This window comes from Crocodylus porosus, unplaced genomic scaffold (genome assembly GCF_001723895.1).
Source record: "Crocodylus porosus isolate Cpor-Errol unplaced genomic scaffold, CroPor_comp1, whole genome shotgun sequence".
Classification (NCBI taxonomy): domain Eukaryota; kingdom Metazoa; phylum Chordata; order Crocodylia; family Crocodylidae; genus Crocodylus; species Crocodylus porosus.
In genome coordinates, this window is record NW_017728932.1 from 3,994,187 (window position 1) to 4,000,517 (window position 6,331).

Genomic DNA, 6,331 nt, shown 5'->3' on the forward strand with positions numbered 1-6,331 from the left:
GGGTCATTTGACCCCAGTATTCTTTCCTGCCATGGCAGGGGGTCGGACTAGATGATGATCTGCTCAGGTCCCTTCCGACCCTACAAAGTAGGGAACTATGAAACTATGAAACTCAGCCATCAATATCAAGACAAGGCATGTTTTGCAAATACCACATGATCAAATGTTTGAATGGTCACTAGAAGAAGTGATCAACAGAACAGTCTTATTTTCTTATATCCAAGCAAAGGAAGTTTGTCAGTGTAGCCTTCTTCCAAGTTAAGGTCCTCAGGGCAAAGTATCCTTATCTAGTTTGCCTGCAGATATGATGTCTTAGTCTTTCCCCTGGTCCCTTAAAGCAGACAATTGCCCTAATGGATTAAGGTTGTTTACATACATATTTCATGGTGCTTCTCAAAAATTTGAAGAACAGGCTCACTGAAACCAAGTTCAGCAATGCCATGAATATTATATCGAGACCAAGTATCCAGGTTGGTCCAGAGGCAAAAGGAATCAGAATTCATGGTAGAGGCAACTAATCTTTTATTAGACCAGCTGGATTTTTTGTGCAAAAAATTTTATTAGAGCAGCTGGATTTTTGCAATTAAAGATATCATCTGTACCATGAGTTCTGATTCCATATAGGGATCAAAGAAGTTGCACCACCCTCAGATGAAGTCTCAGCCTTTATCCTAATCTGTTTCAGAGTAAGACATTTTTGCCTATATAAAGGGCGCTTCAGGTACTGCTACTTAAGAGAATGAAACCAAGTTGTGGTCCCCCTCCAGTAAAGCCCAACTTGCTTTCACATTTGCTGTTGTACAGAAGTACAACTGAAAAAGAAACCTCCTTTCATTTTCCTGCAATATATTTAACAGGAATGCAATGAGGTCCTCCAGAAAGTTGTAACCTACCTTCTTTGATCTCTTTCTTAAGGTACCATACTTATTTAGAAAGAGTTACTCTCCTCTTTGGCTACATTTTCAGTGGGCATGTAGCTTACATTTAGGCAGCTCTAATGATCCTGATGTGCTCCTTCCCAGCTGCTTCCTTTAGGGATCCTGGTAACTGCAAAACTCAAGCTGAGCTGGGCCTACTCGCAAAAGCTAAAATACAAGATACTGATGACAACTGTGCAGCGCAAGAGAATACGAGTCTGTGCCTGAGCCTTGTGGCAAAAAGAGGCATCACTTCTAGTTTATCTTACTATTTTGTATATTGTTTTAAAATAGGTTCCTATTTGCCTGGTATGTAACTGTGAAATGTCTATCCTTCATTTAGTAATACGGTTAATATTTCTTTTGCAATTAATTCATGTTTATGTGCAGAAAGAGACATTCTCCATGTGGGCTCTGATAGGCGTGTCCCTCCTGCCCCAGTGGCTCCCTTGATTTCCCGAGAACAATTCATCAAAAACCTTGCGTTTTTCCTGGTTGTTAATTTATTTCCTCGCATGTTCCAATGAAACAGAAATGGATAACCTTGTTACTGAGGATGGGAAGTCATTCAAAACTGGGACTTTCTGATAACCAATAATTAACAGTTTGATTAATAGGATTTTCCCGTTAATTACTACTTGAGACTCTCTCTCGATTTACACAACTACAAGAATGCTTTGAAGACGCTGAGCTACAGGGTATAAAAAGAAGAACAAAACAGCTAACAGGCCATGCTTCAAGAATGAGAAATCATCCTGGCAAGGACTGCTACTGCACTGAGCTGATCTTCTGGAAAAAGGATGCACACCTTAGAGAAGCTGACAAGGTAGATGGTCCCTTTGCCTGTACTGGTAAAATATTATCACTTTTACCGCTAAATATACTGCACTCTGCTTTAGGCTCATACAACAGTGAATACTTGTAGTAAATAAAGCCTTTCTGTCATTCATCAAACAAGTTGTCATGTCAATCCTTTAACACTAGCCCTGAATCCCATTGCTTGACCCAACAGATGTTAAGTCACCAATGGCAGGACCAAGTGGATCTTACTGTTATAATGGTGACAGGAGACCACATGCTATGAAAGCTGTGATCCAAGTCATCCTGTAGAAGTTAAATATTGTGGTGTTGGGGTAAACTCCTTCTTTGTTCATGAGTTTCTTTGCCCCCAGAAGTTATACCACATAGTCTCCAGCTCTACACCTTCCCCCAATGCTATTATTATAGAACTGTTCAAAGATCTTTCTGCATGAAGTTAACAAGTTTGATATAGTTTCATTGCTGCTTCCAGGTTCTGCCTATAAATTGGAAAGGATTATCCTGGTTGGTCTCAGGCTGCTGCTGGAGTCCTGCAACCACTCTGCCAAGCTTTGGCTGTTGGGATAGGTACCTTCACTTCTACATAGCGGAAATTTAAGGGGAACTTAGACTGCAAGTTTGCATCCCTCATCTCACCAAGCAGGTAAGGAGAGAGAGTGTTGGTCCAGCCATTAACTTGCTACAAAGTTGCCAGGAGACAGGAACTTGCTTCTTGCATTGGTGTGATACATCATGCAAGTTTGCGCAGCGCATTACTGTACACAAGGCCAGATACGATCCATCCCTGCTGATGTGAAAGTAATTAGTGGCTGTGTTGGGCAAGATTACATGTTCTAGCTTGCCAATAGGGTTATACTTACTTCAAACATTGCTTTAGTCCACAATATTGTTAGCCAATATCCAGCATAACGGTAGTCAGGTGCTAATGAAAGTTAACACAGGGGTGGGCAAATACAGCCCATGTGGGTTCCTTGGTCCCACCTGGCCCAGGCACTGTCCAGCTGTGGCATGTCCTGCTGCCCCCTGGGCATGCAGCTGGGTTGGGGCAGCTCCACAGCTGGGCTGCCTTTCTAGGCAGCCCAGGTGGTGGCAGAGGCTCTTTCTGGCTGCCACCACTGCAGGCCCCAGCCCTGCAGTACTGGGGCAGAGGTGCACCACTCTGACCCCATGCCTGCTTCAGGCTCAGCTGCCCAGGCTCAGCAGCAGCAGGGAAAACAATGCTGCTGCTCAGCATGGGATACAAGTGGCCCCTCCCACTCACCACTGGCAGTGCTTCCTAGTGTAGTCAGTCTCCAGGAGCCCATGCTGCCCTCCACAGCTCACCAGAACTCATTAAGCAGCCCTCCACCCAAAATAATTGCCTGCCCCTGTTGTAACACCATCACCCCTATGCACACTGATCTTATGTCAGCTCTGCATTTAGCACAGGTAATTTCCCTGCATGCAGTTTCCAGTATTCTGGAGTCAAAGATGCATTTAATACAACTGATAGCCTTTTCTTTTAGCGAGTCACAAGAAGGAAACCAAAAACCAACAAGTGTAAAACGTGCATGGCAAGACAATTTCTGTACTGGATCAGAACCCTATCATGCTCTTTCAAAGCAGAGTGCCTGAATAGGGCCTATTGCTAGCTCCAGCTACATACAGCTCCTGTGCCATCTGGGACTCCGCTGTTATCATTTTGAGACCCCAGTACAGGGTTGGGACTGACAATCAGCCAATTGTTGGCTTCACCCAGGCAGTCCTGGGTCCAATTCGCCATGGCTGTCCAAGCAAACAATCAGTTGATTGTCAAAGCCTTGTGCCCAGCAGCTCTGGCTGGGCTGCCAGGTGCAGGGGAAGAGAGGCTCCTGGCAGTGGGAAGCTTCCTTGCTGGATACTCTAAGCCTACAGGAAAGCCTTTCATCACCTCCCACCCCACCCTCCATCCAGGACTGACTGTCCATCTCTGAGCTGATTTCAGACCCATGTAAGGTCCCAGCCCCTGGGACTGAACCAGGTTGCATCAGCTCCTGCCATACATTAAGTTTGATATGCCACAGAAGCCAGACAAAAATTCTTCTACACTTTGTGTAATATTTTCACGGCTTGTTTCCCCATGTTATGGGACCTTAAATTATGTGCACAAGTAGCACTCTTCCCATTTATGCCATGATTACCACATTAATTGCAGCATAAAATGCAACATGCAAAGAGGTCCTAAAGACTCCATACATCTCAAACAAGCCCAAATTTAGCAGTTTAGAGTTGAATATTAATGTTGATGTTCCAAATGATGCAGTGTTCAAATCATATGCATTGCAGATTTGTCAAGGTACCCAGATTTGTGAGCCCACATTTCTACTAGTTAGGGGAGTAGGGGTGCGCAGAGGGAGGTCATGTTTCAGCAGATATGACCCAAAGCATTTCCATTCTAGGAGCTTCATATTACTGGCAAAAATAGAATTATGCTGAATTAGCTTTGCTACTGCCTAAGAGAGGCTGAACAAAGCCAGGAACACAACTGCTAGATGAAGTAAGGAGAAGATTATCGAGTCAGCCATGGAAGTAGTTCTTTGATAAAGGCAAGTGGGATCCTAGATAAGATTATTGTTGTCTTATGTCACCCGAGGCACTGGTGAACAGCCCTGGGGAATACAAGTACTTAAAACCACATTCACGAGCATACAGATTAGGATGACAAGGTCTTAAGCACATCCGAGGTCCCGGCCATTTTTCAAGTGTTCCATCAAGAAGAGGATGGTTTGGATCGCTCAGCTCTCTCAACCTACAGTCATTTGATAGACAAGTAGGACAACAGCTTAGTTTTCAAGTCAAAATACTCTGATGACTTGAACAGGTCAGAGCAGGAAAAAAATGCAGTCTATAGTTGTGTTACCGGGTATTACAGAACCATTTGATTTCAAAGAGGTGAAGTTTCCAGGGCTCTGTTACAGCCTTTCACAATTTAGGCTTTGTTGCTAGTGATGGTTAAGTTTGCAAGTCAATCTTTGATATATGCATTTTATACCATTGTTTAAAATAATTTTAAAAACTTGCATGATATTAGAACTCTTTATTTAAAGAAACTTGTGCTTTTTTTTGGGGGGGGGGGGGGGGGGGGGGAGGGAAGGAGAGGATCTCAATTAGTAAGAGGACATTAAAACACTGCTGTTGTCAGGCAAGCCTACAAAACACAACATAAAAGTAGGGTACCTGAAACTATATCAAGGCCCCCCCAACTAGTATGTTTTCCAGAATTAATAAATACTTTCTTTGACTGACAGAGTTGCATATCAGTCCAAAGTAGTGATCGTAGTTTTCTGATAAGGAAGTCATCCACTTAAAAGTATTACCCTAAGTATTTACAAGTACTCCACAGAATAAGAACATATTGCCCTAGAGGTTCCCCTTAGTTTACTCTGTAACGTCCACAATTTGATATTGCTACTGACTACTAACCAGAATATTAATAAAAGACCCTACAGGAAAAAGAGCAACTTTAACCTTTGTTCAATCGGTATCAGTAGATGGGTCTCCAAGCACTCCTAAAAGTTACTTTTGCTTTGCTTGTTGGTTAAGTGTTACAGGTTAGTGCCAAAGTAAAATTCTGTGTACAGATTTATCTTTATTGTTATATTATATTACTACAGCATCAAGAACTTCTACTTTGCTGTTTGTAAGCCAAGCACTGGACAAGTCTCCAACCCAAAGACTTTACAATATAAGGAAGACTTACATGCACTGCAAATGCAAGGAAACAGCAAGATGCTACTAGCTGAAGTCATTCCCAACTCACCAAGACCAATTACCATCCCCACCTCCCAAAATGGATCAGAGCATAGGAGAGCTGATATGTTGAGAAGGGCAATGCTGCTCTGCCAATGTTTTCATGTAGAGCCTCCCAGCCTGAGGAGAGATGCTTACTTGACACTGGCCAGCAGGCAATAGAGGCAGGAATTAGCCTTTGGATACCACAGAGATCGGGGGAAAAAAAAAAAAAAAAAAAAAGAGGAAAGCCGAGTACCCTTGAAAGCAAAGGCAAAAAGCTTAAGTTTGACACCAAAAATTAATACCATAATCGAGGCTACACCAGCAATGTCTGCAGCAGCCTGGAAAGACTGAATGATTTAGTCAATCAGCAAACAGTGAAAGGTACTTTAACAGACAGACGTGTGTGGCCCCGTCCCAAAATTCAGTTAACTCACTGCCCCCAACCTCACTTGTCACACCCTATGCTGCCCAGATTTCCATGACTTTCAATACTCCCTTTCACTCCCCTCCACCCATAAGCTTTGGTCCAACAACAACTGCTGAAAGATAGCACTGTCGGTGCCTTCCAGAGGACACAGCGCGCCAGAGCACTTTGCATCCAGTTCATCAAATTAACAACAACTTCACCATTGAAGTTTCTATCAGCTCAAGACCAGATAACTGCCAACACCCAGCAAGCCAATCTGCCAACTACATCTTTCACATTCAAAACCCTACAGGCAGCTGAGCAAGAAATGAGGCAGGCAGAGGGAAAGCCACCCAAACGGAGAAAAGCAGGTCCATTTGCCTCACCTGCTAGGGGGGGGCCCTAACAGGGACAAGAATCGTGTGCCGTACCATCA

At 43.5% G+C, this 6,331-nt stretch overlaps 1 protein-coding gene across 1 annotated transcript in view; it reads right to left on the reverse strand.

The window, feature by feature from the left end:
- ANKFY1 (ankyrin repeat and FYVE domain containing 1) overlaps window positions 1-6,331 on the reverse strand; it is a 46,846-nt gene that overhangs the window by 39,964 nt on the left and 551 nt on the right. The window lies entirely within an intron of this gene.